Consider the following 26,895-nt stretch of genomic DNA (forward strand, 5'->3'; position numbering starts at 1 on the left):
GCAGATAAAACCACAAAGATGGGGAAAAGCAGGGCAGAAAAGCTGGAAATTCAAAAAATAAGAGTACATCTCCCCGCAAGCGAGCGCAGCTCATCGCCAGCAACGGATCAAAAGCTGGAACGGAAATGACTTTGACGAGATGAGAGAAGAAGGCTTCAGTCCATCAAATTTTTAGAGCTAAAGGAGGAATTACGCACTAGCGAAAGAAACTAAAAAATCTTGAAAAAGTGAAGAATTGACGGCGACTAATTAATGCAGAGAATATAAACTAAATGAAAGAGATGAAAACCATGACACGAGAAATACGCGGACAAATGCACAAGCTTCAGTAACCCACCGGATCAACTGGAAGAAAGAGTATCAGCCATTGAGGATCAAATGAATGAAAGCAGCCGAAGAGAAACCAAAGAAAAAGAAGAAAAGAAAATGAACAAAGCCTGCAAGAAGTATGGGGATTGCGCAAAAAGACCAAATCATTCGATTGGGATGCCTGAAAGTGAGGGGAAAATGGAACCAAGTTGGAAAACACCTTCAGGATATCATCATCCAGAGAACTTCCCAACCTAGTAGGGCAGGCCAACATTCAAACTAGGAAATACAGAGAACGCTTTACAAAGATACCTTCCTCGAAGAGTGCAACTCCAAGACACACATAATTGCTAGATTCACCAAAGTTGAAATGAAGGAAAAAAATCTAAGGGCAGCTTACAGAGAGAAAGGTCGGGTTACCTACAAAGGGAAGCCTATCAGACTCACAGCAGATCTTCGGCAGAAACTCTCCAAGCCAGAAGAGAGTGGGGGGCCAATATTCAACATTCTTAAAGAAAAGAATTTTAAACCCAGAATTTCATATCCAGCCAAACTAAGTTTCATAAGGAAGGGAGAAATAAAATCCTTACAGGATAAGCAAATGCTTAGGAGATTTTGTCACCACTAGGCCTGCCTTTACAAGAGACCTGAAGGAAGCACTCCAACATGGAAAGGAAACAACCGTACCTCAGCCATTGCAAAAACATGCCAAAATGTAAAGACCATCGAGGCTAGGAAGAAACTGCATCAACTAACGAAAGCAAAAATAACCAGTTAATATCATAATGGCAGGGATCAAAGTTCTACACACAACAATCTTAACCCTAAATGTAAAATGGACTAAATGCTCCAATTAAAAGACACAGACTGGCAAACTGATAAAGAGTCAAGACTCCATCAGTCTGCTGTCTGTGAGACCCATCTCACACGCAGAGACATACATAGGCTCAAAATAAAGGGATGGAGGAAGATTTACTAAGCAAATGGAGAACAAAAAAAAAGCAGGCTGCAATCCTAGTCTCTGATAAAACAGACTTTAAACCATCAAAGATCAAAAGAGACAAAGAAGGCCATTACATAATGGTCATGGTCAATCTAACAGGAAGAGCTAACTATCCTAAACATATATGCACCCAATACAGGAGCACCTAGATTCATAAAGCAAGTCCTTAGAGACTTTACAAAGAGACTTCTAGACTGCATACACAATAATGGGAGACTTCAACACTCCACCAAGGTCAACATTAGACAGAGATCAATCCAGACAGAAAGCACAAGGATGTCCAGGAATTGAACTCATCTCTCGCAGCAAGCACCTAATAGACATCTATAGAACTCCACCCCAAATCAACATGAATATACATTCTTCTCAGCACCACACGTACTTACTCCAAAATTGACCATATAATTGGAAGTAAAGCACTCCTCAGCAAATGTGTGTACAAGAACAGAAATTGCAACAAACTGTCTCCTCAGGACCACAGTGCACCAAACTAGAACTCAGGACTAAGAAACCCACCCAAAAACCGCTCAACTATTGAAACTGAACAACCTGGGTTCTCAACGACTACTGGGTACATAAATCTAAAATGAAGGCGCAGAAATAAAGATGTTCTTGAAACCAATGAGAACAAAGATACAACATACCAGAATCTCTGGGACACACGAAGCAGGCAGAGGGAAATTTATAGCACTAAATGCCCACAAGAGAAAGCAGGAAAGATCAAAAATTGACACTCTAACATCAAAGTAATTAAAAAAGAACTAGAGAAGCAAGAGCAAACACATTCCAAAGCTGCTATGAAGGCAAGAAATAACTAAGATCAGAGCAGAACTGAAAGTAGAGATAGAGACACAAAAAAACCCTCCAAAAACTACCTAATCCAGGAGTTGGTTTTTTGAAAAGATCAACAAAAATTGACAGACCACTAGCAAGACTAATGCTAGCGAGAAGAATCAAAATCGACGAATTAAAATGATAAAGGGATATCACCACCGACCCCAATAGAAATACAAACTACCATCAGAGAATACTATAAACACCTTCACGAAATAAACTGGAAAAACCTAGAAGAAATGGATAATTTCTGGATACCCTACACTCTTCCAAGACCAAACCAGGAAGAAGTTGAACTCTGAATAGACCAATAGTAGTTCTGGAAATTGGAGGCACACCACAGCCTACCAAACCAAAAAAAAGTCCAGGACCAGATGGATTCACAGCTGAATTCTACCAGAGGTATAAGGAGGAGTTGGTACCATTCCTTCTGAAACTATTCCAATCAATAGAAAAAGAGGGAATCCTCCTAACCTATTTTATGAGGTACAACATCATCCTGATACCAAAGCCTGGCAGAGACATTACCAAAAGAGAATTTTAGACCATCCTGATGAACACGGATGCAAAAATCTCAATAAAATACTGGTAAACCGATCTAACAACACATCAAAAGCTTATCCACCTGATGATCAAGTGGGCTTCATCCCTGGGATGCAAGGCTGGTTCAACATCTGCAAATCAATAAACATAATCCAGCATATAAACAGAACCAAAGACAAGAACCACATGATTATCTCAATAGATGCAGAAAAAGGCTTTTTGACAAAATTCAACAGCCCTTCATGCTAAAAAACGCCAATAAATTCGGTATTGATGGAACGCATCTCAAAAATAATAAGAGCTTATTTATGACAAACCCACAGCCAATATCATACTGAATGGGCAAAAACTGGAAAAATTCCCTTTGAAAACTGGCACAAGAGCCAGGATGCCCTCTCTCACCACTCCTATTCAACATAGAGGTTGGAAGTTCTGGCTAGGGCACTAGGGCAAGAGAAAGAAATCAGGGTATTCAGTTAGGAAAAGAAGAAGTCAAATTGTCCCTGTTTGCAGTGATGACATGATTGTATATTTAGAAAACCCCATTGTCTCAGCCCAAAATCTCCTAAGCTGATAAGCAACTTCAGCAAAGTCTCAGGATACAAAATTAATGTGCAAAAATCACAAGCATTCTTATACACCAATAACAGACAAACACAGATAAATCATGAATGAACTTCCATTCACAATTGCTTCAAAGAGAATCAAATACCTAGGAATCCAACTACAAGGATGTAAAGGACCTCTTCAAGGAGAACTACAAACCACTGCTCAGTGAACCAAGAGGACATAAACAAATGGAAGAACATACCATGCTCATGGATAGGAAGAATCAATAATATCATGAAATACTATACTGCCTAAGCGTAATTTATATAGATTCAATGCCATCCCCATCAAGGCTACCAATGAAGCTTCTTCACAGAATTGGAAAACTCAGTTTTAAAGTTCATATGGAAACCAAAAAAGAGCCCGCAGATTCCAAGACAATCCGCAGTCAAAAGAATGAAAGCTGGAGGCATCACGCTACCTGACTTCAAACTATACTACAAGGCTACAGTAACCAAACAGCATGGTACTGGTACCAAAACAGAGATATAGACCAATGGAACAGAACAGAGTCCTCAGAAATAATACCACATCTATAGCCATCTGATCTTTGACAACCTGAGAAAAACAAGAAATGGGGAAAGATTCCCTATTTAATAAATGGTGCTGAAAATTACAGCCAAGGCAGAAAGCTGAAACTGGATCCTTTCCTTACTCCCATAATGAAAATTAATTCAAGATGGATTAGAGACTTAAATGTTAGACCTAATACCATAAAAATCCTAGAGGAAAACCCCAGGTAGCCTATCTTGGTGACATAGGCATGGGCAAAGACTTCATGTCTGGAAACACCAAAAGCAACGGCAGCAAAGCTAAAATTGACAAATGGGATCCATTAAACTAAAGAGCTTCTGCACAGCAAAAGAAACTACCATCAGGAGTGAACAGGCAACCTACAGAATGGGGAGAAAATTTTGGCAATCTACTCATCTGACAAAGGGCTAATATCCAAACCACAAAGAACTCCAAATAAATTCTACAAGAAAAAAACAAACAACCCCATCAAAAGTAAGCAAAGGGATGAAACAGACATTTCTCAAAAGAGGACATCTCATACAGCCAACAGACATATGAAAAATGCTCAATATCACTGGCCATCAGAGAAATGCAAAATCAAAACCATTAATGAGATACCATCTCACACCAGTTAGAATGGCTTTCATCATTCAAAAGTCATCAGGAAAACAACAGGTGCTGGAGAGGGATGTGGAGAAATAGGAACACTTTTACACTGTTGGTGGATTGTAAACTAGTTCAAATCCATTATGGAAAGCCAGTGATGCATGCATTCCTCAAAGGATCTAGAACTAGATGCCTCATATGGTTCAAAGCCATCCCATTACTGGGATATACCCAAAGGATTATAAATTATGCTGCTATAAAGACACATGCACACGATGTTTACTGCGTGGCACCATTCCCAAATAGCAAAGACTTGAATCAACCCAAATGTCCATCAGTGACAGATTGGATTAAGAAAATGTGGCACATATACACCACATGGAATACTATGCAGCCATAAAAGGATGAGTTTAAGGCCCCTTGTAGGACATGGATGTTTGAAACCATCATTCTCAGCAAACTATCACAAGAACAGAAAACCAGAACACCGTGATGTTCTCACTCAGGTGGGAACTGAACAACCAGATCACTTGACTCAGGAAGGGGAACATCACACACCGGGGCCTATCATGGGGAGGGGGGAGGGGGAGGGATTGCATTGGGAGTTGCTATACCTGATGTAAATGACGAGTTGATGGGTGCAGCAGACTAACATGGCACAAGTATACATATACCAAACCTTGCATGTTATGCACTACGTAAATTCTAAGCAAATCATAAAAGTATAATAATAATAAATAAATTAAAAGAACCCTCATTGTTAAAAAATGATTTTCAAATTCAATAATAAACATCTGCCAATCCCTATGGTACTCACCCACTTCCTCTCCAGTGGTTTCTGGAATGTCTGTTTGTAGTTTACTTGTCCCCAAGCTGTTCAGTGCTCCCAAGGTTTCCATTAACTATCACGCAGCCTCAAAATTGTTTGTGCTACAGGTTCTAAATTTGTATGATCACTTGGACCCTCTCTCTATATTGAGACCTTTCCAATCAACTCTCTATTCACTATTAATATTGTTTATTTTTGTTTCTCCATTTTCACAAATTCTTTTAGTACCATACGCAGGAAACAAGCTCAAACCCTGTTTCTAGGACAAACCATCACACAAGAATACTGTTTCTTCTGTCTTTTCAATTGATACATGCAGAAAACACAAAATGCTTCAAAAAATGTGTACTATCTCAGGCCCTGAATTGCTGAATTTAGCTCATTGACAATTATATGGACCTTGAAATTAGATGCAAGCAGGGAATGAAATAATTTTCACCTCAACACAAAAAGTAAAATAAAGGAATGACAGAATCTGGTTTGTAACTTAGAAACAGCAACCACAATCATTAATGAAACATTGGCTAATGTGTCTCAGACTCCATCTAGTTAAAATAGGTGAACAAGGGAAAAAGCTTGAGGATGAAGACTAGAAGGGGAAGATAGACTATGGGAGAAACAAAAGAAAAGGAGTATGAATATTACCCTGTTAATCAAGCTTTATTTAATCATAGAAAAGGGCATTTGAATATTAACAGGTGATTTTTATGCACACTAGCTCTTCAGAAACAATGATCTGAAGGAATATTTAATTAGCAAGTCCTTTAGAGTGTTTCTTTCAAATAGGAATTATCTCAGTTATGCTTTTGTCATGTACTGGAAGGCAACCAAATTATTGTCAAATTACCAGATGAATGCCTTAGGTACTGGTATTTCATGTGAATGACAAGATAAATTCTAATAATTCAGAGCATGGACATTAATATTAACATTCTAGAGGCTGGAAAAAAAGTTTCTCTAACAGAGATAAATAGTATTCCATAACATGTTAAGTTTAGGGGTGACATATTTTGATATTTACTCCCCAAGCATGCAGGATACAAGGCTTTTTATTATACATACAAAAATATGTGGTTTAATGGAATTGTAAATCAATCATAGTTAGAAACTACAGGCATACAGCTTTAAAAATTTTGTATTAGCATTATTGAAAAGATGACAAGGTTACTTTTAATAGTACAATAGCAGTAATATATAAAACATCAGAAATGCATTTCTTTAGGAATTATTTAAATTCATGAAAGGGAACAGATTTTTGTGGTTTTTCTTTTTAGTTTCTTTTGAGTTATTCATATTTAAGAAGATAAAAATTGCATCACCTTTCAATACTGGGATTATTTATATACATAAATTTATTTGATTAATGAACTATTTTAAAATATTTGTCTTGTAGGACTGGATGGCATGTTACTTCTATGCTCTTCTTTAAATACATTTTAGAATACTTTTTTTAGAATACCAATGCGATTTTTCAAAAATACCTAAATTAGAACTTGAATAAAGTAAACTCGTAATCTAGGTGTACTGACACTTAAGAAGAACTAAGGTCTTTAGGAGTTAACCTTAAATTATTAAATATTCACCAGAAAAAAAAAGGTCTACTTTGTATGGAAGAGCTAAACATCTCAGCCAGTTTTGGGCTATTGGTAATTCTTCTCTTTGGGAGAAAAACAGTGGAAAATGCAGGACCATTAAAAGCTTTCCTGATTGATAAATGACTCTCTTGGGCAAAAAGTCCATGCAACATGGAATCAAATAATAGGAGACAGCCTGTTCATTACAGATGTCTTCCTTAAAGAGCAAATGACATGGTAAAAATGAAGAACAGAAGATCTGCTCTGGAGGAAAGTTATTTGATTTCATTACAGATTTTCAAAGTAAAAAGAAATACATACTTGTCAGATTTTCCTCTAATGCTTTGCATTATGAGAAGAGGAAGGGAGAGAGAGAGAAAAGGAAGGAGAAAGAGAAGGAAAGAAAAGAGAGGTATCATAAAGTAAAATATCATTTATATCGTAGATGAGAATTATCTAAATTGGGATTCAACATACTCTAGAAAGATTGTATATTGCGGAAAGTGTTCCTGACCAAAAGACCTGAATTAATATTATTTTAGAAGAAAGTATCATTATGCAACATTTTATTTCTTAGCCAAGCATCATGAGGAATAACGAATACAATTTCCACAAACAGAAATTGCATGAAATGTTAACATTTTTTATATCACTGTGAAAAAATAAGATATAAACAATTATTTGAATAATCTGAGATTACATAAAGCTTGTCAAAACAGAGAAATATTAAAAATCAACTGAGTATTTTTTCTTTATAATTGTTAACATTCATTTTCAATATTTTTTACATAAAAATCTAATTCAATTTTTCACTAATAGGGCACAAAAATGATTTGGACCTCTATAGGCATTAATTCTATCATTCTTTTCTTCAATCTAGATTCAAGGTACAGGTCTTCAGAAATACTAACTATACATATAGAAAATGCTATTGTAGTGCCCTGGTTTCTTATTTTTTTTATTTTCTTAATTGTTTATTTTATATTTTAATGCCTTCCTTTATATGACTATGATTTCTATCTCTATTATTAAAGAGCTTCTCCATGTCACATTTAATATAGTAATTGTTTTTTTGATCCATTCTAAAAAGTATGCCAACTTTTATATTATTTGGCAATTTGTTTTCTCTCCTGCTTCTTGATTATTAATATATATTACAGTACAGAACAATAATGTAATAATAGGTAACATTTTGTTGCATTTTCAAAAGAATATGAACCAGATTTAAGAGATTTTGCCGTTTTAGACCCACATATGTTAAATGTAGCCATAGAGTTTTACTCTTAGAATATAATCCTTTTTCTAAATGTTTTCAAAACTCTAAATTAATAGGAGATATAACTAGATATAACTAATTATAACTATTATTGTGAAATTAAATAATTCTATTATTATGAAATTATAACTACTACTTAATTCATGAGGAGTAATATTATTTTACTGACTTGTTCAAGGCATTTAGGGAAAATATTTTATATATTATCTTCTAATGGCAAAAGAAAAGCTTAAATGTCATAACTTTATTGTTGATTCTTTTGAGTCATTTTAATGCAGTATTTTAAATGGTTTAAAATATGTTTTTTAAAATGAGAAACTATTTTGTTAGCTTTAATGAACTTCCCTACTCTTCAGAATTAATTATGCTAAACATATTTCAAGAGTTTTGCTTCATTATATTCTCATTTAAATAATTTTCAATGACATACCACTTAATAAAGTTTGTTGTGCAGGTACTGACAGTTATAATTCTGTGTTAATCACAAGCATCTTTAATTTGACTAACATAATACATCTTGTTTGTCCCGATGTTACCATCTATTAGAGAAATAAATAAGCCATCATCCCATCAAACATGGCATAGGTCTTACTGTGGATAAAGTGTGGTATCCTTTCATATGTTTATTGAATATCCAGGTTCAACTTTTGCTTATGACATAAATATTTAATTCCTAGAGTGCATTTCAAGTGATTTTGATTATATATTTCTGTCTTATTTTAGATTGTATTTCCAGACAGAAACTATTTTTAACAAAATAATTTGTACAACACAAATTTTTGACCTTACTATTTTGTAGAAAAATGTATTACAGTTTATAAAATATAGAAAAAAAACTACACAAATCACAAAGATGTTGTTGGACAAAGTTTCACAAAGTTGCTTCAAGTTGCAGTCGCCACAATGGAAAACAGTATCCTGCTTTAAGCAAGAACTGGGATTTCTGTCCGTGCATGTTATTTACATGGAATCATACGATATCCGCTCTTTTATATCTCAGTTCTTTCTTTCAGTATGTTTTTCCCATGTTGTTTACTGTAGCACACATTTATTAAATTTGCATTCTCTTTTAAGGGATATATCATAATTGATTTTTCTATTCTCGATAGAATTTGATTTATTTTAATTTTTAGCTTTTATGAAAAATGCGTCTTTTATGAGTAACAGCATTCTTTAGGAGTAACAGCATTCTTTATGAATGACAGCATTCTTGTACTTTTGTGACACACATGTACATGTTATTATTGGGCACATACCTATGAATGCAATGGCTGGGTCATCGGTTATCTGTATGCCAACTTCAGATATTGCCAGTTCATATGGAACCTGCAGGTTTACTTTAAGTTCTTGGATACATGTGCAGAACGTGCAGGTTTGTTACATACATATACAGGTATGTAACAGGTATGTAACAAACTTGCACGTTCTGCACATGTATCTAAGAACTTGAAGTATTATAATAATAATAATAATAATAATAAACTTTTTCTCACACAGCAGCACAGAAATTTTTTCAGACAACTGAAATTATTGGAACTTTTAAGACATTTTATTCATTTTCTTAGGACAGCCTAATAATTCTGTCATACATCTACGAGATCTATGTTGTTTTTTGTTCTTGCTGCTGTTAAGGCCAAAAAAAAAAATTACATAGGCACAAAAGATATAGGTCTTTTGTCAGTTCTCACATGTGCTAGGGATGCTACTTCTTTTGTTATCAAATATATTTGCCAGATTTTCTTGCCAGGGTGTGCTCCCTTGAGACCCGAAAATAGGAGGCATTCATGAATGAGAGATTAGAGAAGATAAGACAAAATGAAAACATTATGCTTGTGGCAGTGACTCTTGCAGAGCTGGTCCTCGGGCTCAGTCTAGGCAGTGTTTGCTATTTGATCTCTGAATTTCTGGTTAGCACACTCTTCATTCTTTTGCTCTTCCAGTTCTTTGGTCTTTTTTGATACCAACTCCTCGGATAAAACACCTTTCTTCTTGGAACATTTGGAGAAAAATCTGGTTTCTTGAGTTGATATTCAAATTGTTTGGATGAAGGATGAAATAAAACCAATGTTTTCATTACATTTACAGCACCATATTAATGTTCAGTATGAAGTCAAGTGATTGTATGAGTGGTAGTTATTAAGAATATATATTTCCCAGGAGTATGTTCTGTATACTAAATAGCTAAAATATTATTATTTTTACAGTTTAGAATTAAGATGTTAATACTATTTAAGAAAAAATTGTGTAACAAAGTTTATAATGATATATTTTTATGTTTTCCAACCATTCTTTTCCCATTCTCTAGAGAGACAAAGTAATGACAAATTATTGGTCATATTTAAAGATCACATCCAAATATTAAAAAAAAAAAAATTCTCAAACTAACTGCAATGTAAGATTTACTCAGGAGAATATTTGCCACAATCATGGAAATCTTCAACCTGCTTGTACCTGCATGAAGTGTGTGTCTCTGACTAGAATCTAACTGGGCATATAACATGGAATTTAATAAAGCATTAGAACCAAATTTTTAGCATTTTGTTTGAGTTATGTCCAGAAGTGGCAAGTGGTAAATCCTTATTCACTTTTTTTTTTTTTTTTTTTTTTTTTTTACTATCTACATTTTCCCCCTTTCTGACTTCATGATTTGAAATACCATCCCTGTGCTAATGACTCCAAAATTGCACTTCCAGGTCAGGCATTCTTTTGAACTTCAAGTTAAAAAATACAGTTCCAGTTTTCCCTTCTTAGAAACAAACAAAAAAAAAAAAAAAAAGAGAGAGAGAGAGAGAGAAAGAGAGAAATGCAACATTTGTCAGAATTATCTTTTTCAGCACTCTGGACATTAATCAAATGCTTGCAATAATCTGAGTGTTGATTCAAGAAAATCTGCATCAGAGTTTGTTATGTCCCTTCTCTTCCTAGATCTGGCACTGCCTTGAAAGCCAGCAGCCTCACAATTGTGGTGGCTGTGAAGATCAGAAGTCTCTCAGGCACCGAAAAGAGAACAGGTGCAGAGCTCATGAAAAAGTCCCATTTCCAGAGCATTGTCACTACCTGAGCTGTCTCACGACAATCTGGAAAACTCCACTTCAGAGCAAAAACTCTGTAGATGACAAACTCATAACAAGTTGCTGCTGTCGAAAGCAATATTTTTACAATTTAAAATTGCTTGTGTGCAGTGGCAAAACAGGAAATGTAGTTCAAAATGAAGGGGAAAAAAGTGACTACTTAAGATATAATTGATAGCTAAGGTAGTGAAGAGGAAGCTAATGACCAGAATGAGTAAAGTAAAATATCAGATTGAACGATAAAAGTCATTTGATCAAGCAAAAATACAGCTCACTGAAAATCCCATGTTTGGAAAAATAATTTAAAACTTTACAAAAGCATTTTCTGTCGTAAACAGACTAAAATTAAATAGTCAGAAAAAATCAAATTAATACTTTCCTAAGAACAAATAACTCAGCAATCAAAATTCTTGTTAAGGAATAATAAAAGCAAAGCGAATCTATGATTAAAATTTAATAATCAACCCATTACAAAACTAGTAATTATGTACAAATAAAAGGCTGTTATAATGCTAATTATGTGTAGTTATGAATTTTATTGTCCTAATTCTTTTCTCTGTCATTATACTTCACTGATTTCCATTCAGCCTTTGTCTAGCTCAGTGCAAAGAATTTTCTACCCACGTATAGTCACTTCATTTAACAAGAATAAATGTAATTATCACCTGGCTAGAAGCTAAGGGGATTTTTTTAAACCTAGCTGGAGTGAAGTGACCCAATTAGCACCTTGCATGAATACTCTGAATTTTATAAATTTTATAATATGTTTGGAGCTTAGAACAACTTTGATTGATGGTTTTCTTTTCTCAGGAAGTTTTTATCTCCTCATTTTCATGTCTCAAATTTCACTTTAAAATCTCAGCTCAAAAACTACAAGCTTTTTTAAACTTACACTCATCCAACATGCTATTTTACCTATCAAACAACGTATTCACTTTTTCACTTAATATTCTGTCACAGAAACATATCTAGAATATATAAAGAAGATTACAGCTACTAGCTGAATGTTATCTCATATAGAAGTAGAAGGCTAACATATTTATCCATTATAGATAGGATAGGTGGCCATATTTCTTCACTCTTTAAAAGTGTGTATTCTTCATTCTGGGCCTTTATTCTTAAGGTTGCATTCTCTAAGTGGGTAAGTAGGAAGCTGGTTAACTCATATAATACAATCCGAGAAGTGAATTAGTAAGGGGGACTGTAATAGAATACTCTAATAAAAGTCCGTTGATTTTAATAATATCCATATTTTTGAAAATAAAGCTCATTTTTATTTTTTAAAATGCATAGGTATTGTAACTGACTTTTCTGTCATTGGAAATGATACAAATTTTTAGGAGCTATTGATACTGTACAACAAATGTCTCTATGTTTGTATTTCCAAGATATGTCTCAAAACTTGGTTGTCAGGCGTTCCTTTTTACACGTCTTTTAAAATTGTTATTACATTTTCTCCATTGCATTTATGAGTATTTTACAACTCTCAAATGACTCATGGTCGTACTCTTTGAATTTATTTTCTTCTATGTTCCATGTCTCTAGCAGCTTCTTCTCATCCCCTTTGCTGTTTTTTTTTTTTTTTTTTTTTTTTTTTTTCTCAGCCTTCTGGACTTACCAAATTTTAGTGTTTACCTCAGTTTCATCTCTGTCCCTTTCCCATTTTGTCTTTCCACTAACTTCACCTATATGATAATGACCTCCTATATATGTATTCAGCCCTACCTCTGGGCAGTCTCCATATTTATAGTGGCTTATTATTTTACAGCAATAGCAATTGTTTCTTGGACTCAGACACTATTTTGTTGTTCTTACAATATGTAATGAATTTAAAAAAGTTTATTTATAATTATAAAATATGGCATCTGTTAATTATAATTAACCTGTTAACACTGAACTATTTATAGAGAGTTATGCCAACAGACTATTTCCGTGGTTGCAACTGAATTCAGCACATTTCAGTCAGTGATCATTCTGTTTAATCTCGCATTTAAAGGACTTTCTTGACTGAAAGATTTTGTTTTGTTTTCCTCAGCCTGGAATTTCATCTAGTGGAGCTCTACATGTCTAGTCCTTCACTTCCGTCAGTTCTTTCCTCAAATGTCACCTTCTCTGGTTGCTTTCTCAGCTTTTCAGTATAAAATAGAAGCCATCTAACTGCTGTGATCATGTCTGGTTAGTCCCTGCTTTATCTCTAGCACCTGTAACAGTGAACGAAGATATAGGCCTGTAAAACCTGTTTTGCATAAAAATATACATGAATTGATGAGTGAAAGAATAAGATATATGTGTATCACTAATATAGAAAATGTTACACTATATGCTAAGTGAAAAAAAGTATTTTACGAATCATACATAGAATGATTATATTTTTAAAATAATTATATATGAAATGTCTATGAAATTTTTATATACTTCTCCCTCTAACTACTCACATAATTTTGCATGAATGAAAATTAAAAAATAAAAAAAAACAGGAAGGATACAACAAACTGATAACAGTAGTTGTAGTAGTTAACCCTAGATGACAGGATTCAGTGTAGGTATATGTGTTTTGTAAGTGGGTGATATATGTAGTATGGGCGTTTAATTGTTGCACAGTTATTGTGATATTTTATTTGATTTACACATTTTATTATAATTTGTTTTATATAAATTACATATGTGGTATGTACGTTCCAAATATTAAAAGTAAATATTTCTATAACATTGAATCATTAATATTAAAATTAAAGGAAATGCTGCTTTGTTGAAATAGATATTTGTGTTAGGTTAAGGAATTTTAGTTTATCTTTAACATTTTGAAAATAATATGTCAAATTCTGCAGCTATGTTTGTGAGCCTCTATTGATATGATGTCACTTCCAATATAATGTATTCTTATAATCTCATAAGAAAAATATGCTAATATTATTAAATAACATATATTGGTAAACTATTTCTGTTTTAAAATATTATGTTACTTAGTGTAAGTAAATTTTTACACAATTCATTTACTAAATATATTAGTCTTGTAAAATATTTGTATCATCATTTATGCCTGCCTTATAGGATAAGTTATTATACTACACCAATGTCAAGAGACTGAAAGGCTAATTTATGTCAAATAAACCTTTACTTGTAAATGCATACACTAGATTTCAGTATGAAGTATAATTGAGAGACTAAGCCTTTATAAACTTAGGTAGCCTAGAGTCTTACACTGCAGACTTTTAATTTAAATATAAGTTTTCACAATAATTTTTTAATTTCTTAAATGTAATTTGAAACTATTTATTAAAGATTGTGACCTGAGCATCTCAAAACAATCCGCTTTTTATAAATTATGAAAGAAAATCTGTAAACATTCAAGATGAAATATGAGATTATCCTTGGTGTCTGTCATGTCAACACAAGGAAATTCAAATATATGTCATTATTGTAGGATCTGATGCATATCTAGATAATGAACTCAGAAAAACTTAGATGGTATCAACCAGATCTAAACAATAACTATAAATTGAGGGGTATTTTATATTTTTTCTGAATTTTCTTATTTTATAAATACTCCAAGAATACAGGCATGACACTATGCTATTAGTGTGAGGGGAAAAATAAAAGCAGGTTTTTCTGCTTTCAAAGAATCGATCACAGAATGAAACACACACAAGCGCACGCACACACACACACACATAAATAGTTATGTAAACTGATAAGTACAAGAGATACCGTAACAGACATAAAGTTGTTTAAATTTGGAGTGGAGACAAAGTCCTACTCATGTCAAGGTAGCAATCTACAGAATATTCAATTCTGCCATATTGGATAAAATGATGAAAAGATTTATATGGCATTATAGAAAATTAAATGTTTAATCTTAGAAGAGGGGAAAACAAGCCTATGAGGGAATTATTTCAAGTAAAATCATATTTGTCAATAAGTTATACTAAATAATGACATCACAATCAAAATATAAGTAGCTAGAAGTCTAATGATCTATGTCAGAGTTTAATTTACTTACACAAGCACATTCTGTATGCATCAAATTGTACTGTGTGTAATATATAATTTGTACAACTTTAATTTCTATTTAATTTTTCTGTTTTACGTGTACATGCATGAGCACAGTGGGTTAATTTCAACTACCCTAGCTTAAAATGCTTGTGTTTAGTTTTCTGATACAGCTTCCCTGGTGGGCCTTCTTTGCATGGAGCAGTCTGTGCTTCTGGCCAAATTGACTTATGCATTTCAACCTTCTACACGATTGATAGAAATTACCCCAGATAAAGTAAGTTTGAGGTGATCTGAATTAATCATTAAGAGAGCAAGATACTTCTGTGCTGCCTATTTTCTGTCTTCATTGTAACACTGTTTTTCCTCCTTTTGCCCAGTTTAGTATCATAGAACTAACTCATATAAGAAAAGGTTAGCATTTGGTAACAATTATTCAAGTTATTGGCAAGCATATTAATGTCACTGATATTTTGTTTTATTTTAGAAATGTATACCAATAAGAAAATTATTTATATAAGCAACATCAAGAAAGCTAAACCAAAGTTATATGTAATGAATTATTTTGAAACTGATTTTTATTGACCAGATGAGGAAAATCTGTAAAACCATCATAGACTTATTTACTTCACTAATGGTTAAAGTAAGAAAAGACTGAATTTCTAAATGGCTTCATGAAACACAGCACAGAGACAGGGTTATCTTTGTCATTCAGGCAGCCAGTAATGCAGAGTAATCAAGCAGGTACAGAGGCACGCAGTGTTGCTTAATTTTACCACTAATCCTTTTTCAGTGATCTAAGTAATTTCCATTATTTCCCTGTGGTAAGTACTGTGGCCAAATGCTTCTCAGCCTGTAAGTTATAAACAGACACATATGTTTGACACTTTAGAAAGTGCAGTCTCAGGTTCGCTTTTATGTTCCCTAAAACTATCTTCTTCACAATAGTTGCACTAACCAATATGGGTGGAAAATAAGCAAAGTGTTTGTATAGTAAATTGCAAATTATATAGAAGTGCAACATTATTAGAAAGACTCATAAACAGAGAGGAGAACACAAAGTTCCTTTTTGTTGCTGAAGTAGATGTGATCTTGAATATAGATTCATACAGACGAGACCAGGATTTCAGATTCGGGAATGGTATTTGTGCAGACCATTTTATATATTGAGTTTTATTTAGAAAAAAATCAAATTAAAATATCATAATTCAAAATTGCCAGTTCAGAGGACTACCTTGTATATAAATGCACAGTGTAACTGTAGAATAATTTTGTTATATAATGAAACCCCAGATCTGAATCTCAGAAGCTAAACTGAACGGAAGGAGATGTTACTTTACCAACCGGTGATAATCAATTGAAGTTGTCTTATTTAGCTTTAAAGTTCCATAGCAAAGAATTTCAACTGAAAAATTTAGCTTAGTGTAATTCTATGTATAAATAACATTTTTATCTTTTGCAGAATTTGATTTTTGCTTCCTACGCCTTAGCTGCTAGAAACTCTTTCAGGACAGTATATAGACCAATTATAGGGGTCATCTCTTTTGTTTTCCTTTATTCAGCGACTTTTCCCTTTACTCAGTCACTATCATTGCCTTATGTTCAGTGTTATGAAAAACATATTTCATGTATTTTTTCTTTTGTTAAGGAGAATATAAATTTGATCCATATTAGTCCATCCTAGATAGAAACAGATGTGACTCCTGTACTTTTTATTAATTATTGTGACTCACTAAGTCATTTGTGTATTGGATATGATGATTTGATACTGCTTAAATTTATTTTATGTATACTTTATTAATTTTTTTCTAATTTAAATTAAAGATTAATATATTTAAGTCATAAGTATGTGGAACAGTATTGTATTTGGTTAATAACATTACATCGTATTTTCAGTGTTTATATTGATACAGGAGTGCTTGAAAGGAAAGACCGTGGTCCCTTTAAATGATACGAAGCGGGGAGGGAAGTTCTGGATAAAGGCCAGTCGCTGGCTGTGGTTCCACCCCATGGACCTAGGTGAGGACAGGCACTCCTGCTTTGGCACCCAAATGTTGCACTTTCCAAGACCACCCTGGCCTGCTGCGCCACCATCCTGGGCCCATAAAAACCCAAGACCCTAGCGGGCAACACACAGGTGGCCAGACCTCCAGAGGAGCACATCATTGTAAGAAGACACAAGTGGGTGGATAGCGAGAGGGCGTTGAGGCAGCACCCTGACATAAGAGCACACTGACAGATGCCAGCGCCCTGACAGGCCATCCACCATTGGGACAAGGCAGCGTTTGGCGGGGGCTGTCAGAGGAGAACCCTGGTCACTGACCCAGCCTGACTCCAGGGAAAAACCATCTCCCTCTGGTTTCCTCATCTGTTGAGAGCTACTTCCACTCAATAAAACCTCGCACTCATTCTCCAAGCCCCCGTGTGATCCAATTCTTCCGGTACATTAAGACAAGAAACCAGGGGATAGAGAAAGCCCTCTGTTTCTTGTGACAAGGTAGAGGGTCTACTGAGCCCTGATTCTCAAACCTATTCTACTTTTCCACTTGCCAAAAAGTTTGTTACAAAATAATCTACTTGTTCTGACAAATGTCTCTTTGACATTTGTCAAAGAAAATGATCTTTCTACAGTCTTTACATAATCTCTCTCCATCATACTAAGGAGAAAAATAAAATTAGCAGCCAAGCAATGCTGCAAGCCCTTTCTTCAGAATGGTATCCCTAGAAAGACAAAATGGGAGCATTAAAAAGAAAAATAAACTTGTTGCAAGCAAAGTAAACTTCCACTAAGTATTGTTACCTTTTCCTTGCAGAATTCACAGTCTAAATTTCTGCTAGTTATACAGTGAGTATACAGATTGATGTATACAAAAGAATAAGGAATCAAGAAAATATTTCTAAATTAAATTTAGGCCAGGTGCCGTGGGTCACACCCGTAATCCCAACACTTTGGATGGCTGAGGCGGGCAGATAACTTGAGGCTAAGAGTTCGAGATCAGCCTGGTCAACATGGCGAAACTCCGTCTCTACTAAAAATACAAAAATTAGCTGGGCATAGTGGTGCACATCTGTGATCCTAGCTACCCGGGAAACTTTTGTTGCTGAAGTAATTGTGATATTCGATGTAGTTTCATACAGACTAGACCAGGATTTCAAATCAGGTAATGGAATTTGTGCAGACCACGAGATAGGCAGGAGAATCTCTTGAACCCAGGAGGCAGATGTTGCAGTGAGCCGAGATGGCGCCACTGCACTCCAACTTGGGTGACAGAACGAGACTGTGTCTCGAAAAACAAACAAAAAATTTGTATTAAATTCTACTATTCTATCACTTATATTTAAATATGAGTTACCTAAGAATTACAGATTTAACTTTTACTTGTTTTGTTTTCTGCACGTTAATTCTATTTTAAAAAAATTATTGATTATCCAACAATTAATATATAGATGTATCTTACTAAAAATAATTTAAAAGTATTGGCACAAATACATTAGGGCGTTAGGAAGTTGTACTTCTTTCCAGTTACCTAGTATGTTCTGTTACTTATTAAATGTATTAAATTATACCTTCACATTGTGGCAATGTAAATCCAGCTTCAAAAAGTTTAACTTACTCTGACTTTGCCATTCAAATCAATTAGAATTTGCTAAGTGGTAGCAAGATACTGGACAGTTTACTAAACTAGAAAAGACAGAATACTTAATGTTGAGTAGAAATATAACTCTCCTTGATTAATCCTGTTACTTATTAAGGATATGTTATCTAAAGTAGCAGCCAAGGTTATCAAATCTAAGTTGACAGACAGTTGAATTAAATACTTCATTTGAAAATGGTCTTAACATGAAGATTGCCCACAATTATATTTAAAACCAGATGTTGTAATGTAGAAGAAGAAGAAAAAAGCAAAAAATATCATTATAGCAAACAGATTCAGGTTTGCCATCTTAAAAAAGAAACAAAAATATCCACACAAATGTGTATTTTTGTTCCCACTATCATGACAAATATTTTTATTTCTTTACGAAAAATGTAGTTACATAAAACATGCCTGCATAGTTGAGTATAATAATGCTACTATCTTTATAGATCCTTTGTAATGTACAGTCCCTAAAACTATACCTTTATAGCATCTTTGGAATGTACATTTTATTTTCCTTCCTTCTCTTCTTTTTTTTTTTTTTTTTTTTTTTTTTAAACAAGGCCTTGCTCTGTGGACCAGGCTGGAGTGCAGTGCACAGTCACAGATCACTGCAGCCTTGAACTTCTGGGCTCAAGTGATGCTTCTGCCTTAGTCACTTGAGTAGCTGAGACTACCAGGGCCTCGCCGCCATGTCTGGCTAATCTTTAAATTTTCTTTTTATGGAGATGAGGGCTGATTATTTGGCCCAGACTGGTCTTGAGCTCCTGAGCTCAAACGATACTCCCATCTTGGCCTCCCAAAGTGCTAGGATTATAGGCAAAAGCCACCACATACAACCAAGAAGTACATTTTAATAAATACATTTGCATATCATATTTGTAGATGTGTAGATTTAACAAAAAGTAAAATTGGATTATTTTATAACTGCCACTATAAAGATCAGTTTTCAAAAATCCAATATGATCAATTGAAGATAATTTAATTAATTCAAGAAGTAGGCTGGGCATGGTGACTCACACCTGTAATCCCACCATTCTGGGAGGCTGAGGCAGGCAGATCATTTCAGCTCAGGAGTTTGAGACTAGCCTGGGCAACATGGCGAAACTCCATGTCTGCAATAAATAGAAGAATTTGCCAGGCATGGTGGTGTGCACCTGTAGTCCCAGCTACTTGGAAGGCTGAGGTGAGATAATTGCTTGGGCCCTGAAGGTAGACACTGCAGTGAGCCAAGATCTGCACTCCATGCTGGGTGACAGAGCAAGACTCTGTTAAAAAAAAAAAAAAAAAAAAAAAAGAAGAAAGAAACTACTTTTAGTGCTCAGTTTTCCAAAACCTATTACCAAGGTTATTCAATCTCATAAGTTTTAAATTTTTTATTTTGATTATATTTATCTCTAAGAGAAGGTCATCTAAAATTGTTGGCAGGTTCATAAAGTTAAGTAATATTACATGTGTTATGTTGTATATTTATGTGTTTGTGTTGGTGTGGTATTACAAGGCTTAAATTCAAGATTTAAAAAAGCTCAAAGTACCACACAATAAGAAAAAAGAAAATTCATACTTGTAGTAAAAGAGAAGTAAGTTTATTGAGACATGGAAGAAAAATGTTTTCATAAAAGAAGCAATTGAAGAGAAACAGTAATCTTTAAGAATCTTGTGACATAGTCTATAAATCTTTGTACTTCTTTTTTCTTCTATATTATACAAAACTTTCACTAAAAGTGCAAAAAATATCTAGTGTTATGTGAACTCTAAGGAAGAGCTGGGATTTGACAGTTTAGATATTTGTAGATTGTTTTCAGAGTTTTTAACTTATAAGTTCATTTCAAATTGCATACATTACTGTTAGAGAAAAAATATGTAGAAAACTATTTTTACCTGCTGCCTGTTGTGCTTTGCAAGTCATCACGTTTATCACAGATAGTACCCTCCGACTTACGAATTGCATTCAGTTAAATATACGTACTAGTCAGTGTTCTTGAGAAAAACAGAACCAATAGGAGATTTGTTATGAGGAATTAGCTCAGGCACCTATGGAGGCTGAAATATGTCATGATCTGCCATCTGCAAATGGGAAGCACAGAAAAGCTGATGATTTACTTCTAATCCAAGCTGAAAGCCTAAGAATCTGGGGAACCAGTGGTCCAAGTCCAAAGGTCTGAAAACCAGTAGTACTGATGGACTTTCCAACACGAGACAAGATCATAAATTTTCTTTCTCCACCATTTTCTCCTATTCAGGCCTACAACAAGTTGAATAATGCCCACTAACATTGGTGAGGGAAGGTCTTCCTTACTCAGTTTACTTATTCAAATGTTAATCTCTTCTGGGAACACTCTCACAAACACAGCAAGAAATAATGATTTACCAACTACCTAGGCATCCCTTAGCCCAGTCAAGTTAACACAAATTAGCCATCACACACGTAGGTTAACGTATAATTATTTATTAGATAGTTTTCTGTAACTAATTTTTTCAATAACTAGGTTCACATAGAATAAGCAACAGCCTATATATGCCTGTGATTATAGATTAATAGCAGATTCTCTAGGGAGTAGAAAATAGATCAGGGCACAAAGAAAGAAGATTTCCACACTTATTTTTATACTTTTATACTCTGGGAGACTAGAATATAGCATCCACAATTAGGCTTTTTTGGCATTGGATTGTTTTAATTGAAGGCAATTAAGAAGAAGCAGATGCAGAAAAGTTTTCGGCCCTCTCTTTATTTTTCTAAAAGCAAACCATAAATTTACAAAGATAAAAGCCATCTTGCCCCCTTTTCTGCCAGGAAGAATAAAGATAAACTGCAGAAGATAACTTTAGACCATTATCTGCCTGAAGATGGCACCTGAGGCATCTATATTAATAAGGTTTACTAACTATCCTTTATCTGCCATTTATTAACTTTCCCACAAACAACAACCCCTAGAGACTCATTTCTCTAAATATTTATTATTTTTGTTGAAGATATATGTAAGCTAGAATTTGAAGACATCTCTCGGAGAACCACTCATTTCCTAAATATCCACCATATTTATATTAAACACACATGCTAATAGATTTCTGTTTGTTTTTTCTCTTGTTAATCTGTCTTTTGCTACAGGGATCCATTCCAACTAATAACCAGTGAGGGCTGAAGAAAAAAAAAAATCAATCCTCCCCTACAATTCTGTACTGGTTTACTTACTACTTTACTTACTACTTTTATTTTGAATGATTTTAAACTTATAATGAATATCTCTTATCTGCCTTTTAGAACTAACTCATAATTTTAAGAAATAATGGATCTTCAGAAATAATTTAGAAAAATCATTGAGCCTTTGAGCCTCTTTTTTGTCTACTCTTTTATAGTTTACTTACTACTTCTAGATCTAATATTTAATTGGATTCTTACATCTAATGTAAAAATGAGAAACAATGTCTATTAAAAAGCACTCTATCTGGTGCCAAAATTCTGGAATTATTTCTAGGTTTACCTTTTTCCTATAGGAAAGGCCTTAAGTAAAAGCATTTAAGCTCTGTAAGTTTAGGTTTCAAACTGAAGGATAGATAATAATGGGACCTAATTCACAGTATGTCATTCAAAGGAGTTCATGTATGTTAAAGCAATTTGTTAACTGTTTTCAAACATTAGACAATAGATACCATATTTATTACCTAAATTCACCTAGTTAAATGTGGAACAACTAGTGATAAGATTCCAGGAACTTGACTCCTTGTCCAGTGTCCATTCCCTCCCCACCTATGGTTGTAAAATAAGGTATGCCATCTTTCAAATATGATATAAAATATAAATCAGGTTACCCTTCTGAATAAATATATAATCATTATTCATAAAGATGATACTAAAAGCAGTCGTTGTAGTATTGGTAAATCATATACAAAGTTAAAGAGATGCTATTTTTGGCAAGGCATAATGGTTCATGCCTATAATCCCACCACTTTGGGAGTCCAAGGCAGGAAGATGACTTGAGACCAGGAGATCAAGACTAGCCTGTGTAACATAGGGAGACCCTGTCTCAATCAAAAATTTAAAAAAAAAAACTAGCTGGGCATGGTGACACACAGGTGTCATCCCAGCTACTTGGGAGACTGAGGTGGGAGGATCACTTGAGCCTAAGAGTCTGGAGTACAGTGGTGCTATCATGGCTCACTTCAACCTCCAGCCTGCACAACAGAGTGAGACCTTGTCTCAAAACTTAATTAATTAATTAATTTGTAAAAGGAGATGCTGTTTTACACTTTAACATTTAACTGGCCTCAACCAAAATTTAGTCAATAGACATTTTTTGGGAACACACATCTATTATAAGAAACACTTCTGATTATCAATTTGGGGCATAATTTTGAGTGTGTTTGTGTGTGTGTGTCTGTCTGTCTGCCTGTCTCAGGTTACCAAGGTTTGAGAAATGTAGCTTAAGAGAAACAAGGCAAATAACAAACTTTGGCAAAGTCTAGTTTTTTACAGAAATAAATACCTATGGGCTAGTTTCTATTTTTGTTATTTATTTGTACAAATTGTTGATGTATTCTCAATCTTATTCTTTGGTAAAACAGTATAAACATTTTCCTATGTTTGTCTCTTTAAAAAAAAATGCCAACCTTTACTAATATTATATTTTGAGAGATTTGATATTGTGATTAATTTCATATATTTCTGAAGATCAAACGTCTGCTTTCAAATAACATTTCTAATGTTTCTTAACTTTTGACTAGATGACGTACTTAATTGATCTAATTGTTTCCTTTTACTTAAAGTCAAAGAACCTATAGCCATTGTACATTGATCATATGACCAAGCACAATTTACTTAAACTCTCTATGCCTGTTTTCTCTTATCTGGCACTAACAGAAAAAACAGTACTTACTTTCTGTGGTTGTCAGGAACATTAAATACATTAATAACAAATCAAGAATTTAGAATATGCCCTAGAATAATAAGTAATTCATAAGTAATAAATAGCTGTATTATAACTGTATAATAATTAATTTATTATTGTTTATTACATTATTTTTGTTGTTATTATTGCTACTATGCTTTGTATTTCCATACTTTCTTATTATTTCTACTCTGATTGGTCATATTTAGTCTGTTTTACTCCTTCTCATCCCTTCCGTCTTGGGAACTTTATTTGGTGAAGAAGGATACCATTGTATTTTTCTCTTTGAATTGCTTCTTTCTGACTCCCTGAATGTGTTGTGAGGTCCACAAACACTGTTCTCCATTACTCTTAAACATCTACACCCACACTAGGAGGGCTGCCCACTTTCTTAAGAATGTCAGCTTTAGAATTTAGCATTACCAATGAGTTTCTTCACAGAATTGGGAAAAACTGCTTTAAAGTTCATATGGAACCAAAAAAGAGCTCACATTGCCAAGACAATAATAAGTCAAAAGAACAAAGCTGGAGGCATCACGCTACCTGACTTCAAACTATAGTACAAGGCTACAGTAACCAAAACAGCATGGTACTGGTACCAAAACAGAGATATAGACCAATGGAACAGAACAGAGTCCTCAGAAATAATACCACACATCTACAGCCATCTGATCTTTGATAAACCTGAGAAAAAGAAGAAATGAGGAAAGGATTCCCTATTTAATAAATGGTGCTGGGATAATTGGCTAGCCATAAGTAGAAAGCTGAAACTGGATCCTTTCCTTACTCCTTATACGAAAATTAATTCAAGATGGATTAGAAACTTAAATGTTAGACCTAATACCATAAAAACCCTAGAAGAAAACCTAGGTAGTACCATTCAGGACATAGGCACGGGCAAGGACTTCATGTCCAAAACACCAAAAGCAACGTCAACAAAAGCCAAAATTGACAAATGGGATCTAATTAAACTAAAGAGCTTCTGCACAGCAAAAGAAACTACCATCAGAGTGAACAGGCAACCTACAGAATGGGAGAAAATTTTTGCAATCTACTCATCTGACAAAGGGCTAATATCCAGAACCTACAAAGAACTCAAACACATTTACAAGAAAAAAACAAACAACCCCATCAAAAAGTGGGCAAAGGATATGAATAGACATTTCTCAAAAGAGGACATCCATACAGCCAACAGACACATGAAAAAGTGCTCATCATCACTGGCCATCAGAGAAATGCAAATCAAAACCACAATGAGATACCATCTCACACCAGTTAGAATGGCAATCATTAAAAAGTCAGGAAACAACAGGTGCTGGAGGGGATGTGGAGAAATAGGAACACTTTTATACTGTTGGTAGGATTGTAAACTAGTTCAACCATTATGGAAAACAGTATGGCGATTCCTCAAGGATCTAGAACTAGAAGTACCATATGACCCAGCCATCCCATTACTGAGTATATACCCAAAGGATTATAAATCATGCTGCTATAAAGACACATGCACACGTATGTTTATTGCGGCACTATTCACAATAGCAAAGACTTGGAATCAACCCAAATGTCCATCAGTGACAGACTGGATTAAGAAAATGTGGCACATATACACCATGGAATACTATGCAGCCATAAAAAAGGATGAGTTTGCGTCCTTTGTAGGGACATGGATGCAGCTGGAAACCATCATTCTCAGCAAACTATCACAAGAACAGAAAACCAAACACCGCATGTTCTCACTCATAGGTGGGAACTGAACAATGAGATCACTTGGACTCGGGAAGGGGAACATCACACACCAGGGCCTATCATGGGGAGGGGGGAGGGAGAGGGATTGCACTGGGAGTTATACCTGATGTAAATGACGAGTTGATGGGTGCTGACGAGTTGATGGGTGCAGCACGCCAACATGGCACAAGGATACATATGTAACAAACCTGCACGTTATGCACATGTACCCTAGAACTTAAAGTATAATAAAAAAATTAAATTAAATTAAAAAAAAAAAAAAAGAATTTAGCATAGGTAAATGCCCGTGAGGGAGTCTCTTCTTTCATTCTATCTGGGAGAACTGGGTATCAGTGAAGGGTAACGGATCCAACAACTGAGAATGCAAATTTGTAATTACCTTGCGGATTTACTGCATCCTTTTCTGCTTTTGTAAGTGTTCATTTGACACAGGCATTTCTTCAGTTCTGCCTTTACCTTCACCTGGCTTTTATCTGCAGTGTATTTACTGCACTCCGGTTTATTCCACTGTCATTATAATCTTTCCACTTGCTATCTATTCCCATAATTTCTGGTTGATAGAGGTATTTATTTTTTTCTCGTTATATGTATTTTTTTTTTGTTTCTATTTGAGGGATTTTTAATAAATTTCATAGATCCAAAACCTCTTACTTTATTTTGCCTTTATTATCTTTATTTACTCTGTAGTGTACTATGTTTACTTTTTAATTCGTAGCAATACTTAAATGTTATAATAACCCTTTGGGCTACTGAATCAACTATTTAATAATGTATTATGAAATTAATTACCTTATATGTCTTGGCGACCATATCCACTGTCTCCATAATTTAAAAGAGCAATGAGAAAAACCAACCTGGAGAAAGATGTGGAAAACCAAATATCATTTAAAACAATTTCTTTATAAAAATAACACTATTAAATAATAACATGTTGACAGATGATATAGGATTAAATTATGGTTTTGAATAAAATTATTTAGAAGTTCCTGACTTTTGCTATACTTTGCTTTCTTGTCATTTTCAATATGGATGGTACTGCGTTTCTCTATTTAAGTGTCAAAACCCTAATGGCATGCATCTGTCAGCTTTGCCTTTAACTGATACCAGTTGTTTCCTTCAATGACATCTGTAGCATTTTAACAAATGTTTTCACAGTCACAATTTCATCTCTTTTAAGTATGTTAGTGACTGTGGCATATGGCATTTTTCATTTCTTAGCTTTTAAAGGGGTCAAAAATACAGTATGTTTTATGAAAAGAGCTTTCGAAAATGTTGCATTGCTCGGGCTCTTTATTTTTTCATACACCTCCTCTAAATAGCTGTGCTTCACACATTCAGACTACAGTAAACAATAATAAACAAAAATTCTGCTTTAATAAGTTTAAATAAAAAGCACTGTTGTTTTTCTCTGTAATCTTCTTTTTAAAACATGCCTTGCGTTTGGTAAATACACTATAAAATTCGG

The sequence above is a fragment of the Papio anubis genome, chromosome 3 (assembly GCF_008728515.1).
Source record: "Papio anubis isolate 15944 chromosome 3, Panubis1.0, whole genome shotgun sequence".
NCBI classification, from domain to species: Eukaryota; Metazoa; Chordata; class Mammalia; order Primates; family Cercopithecidae; genus Papio; species Papio anubis.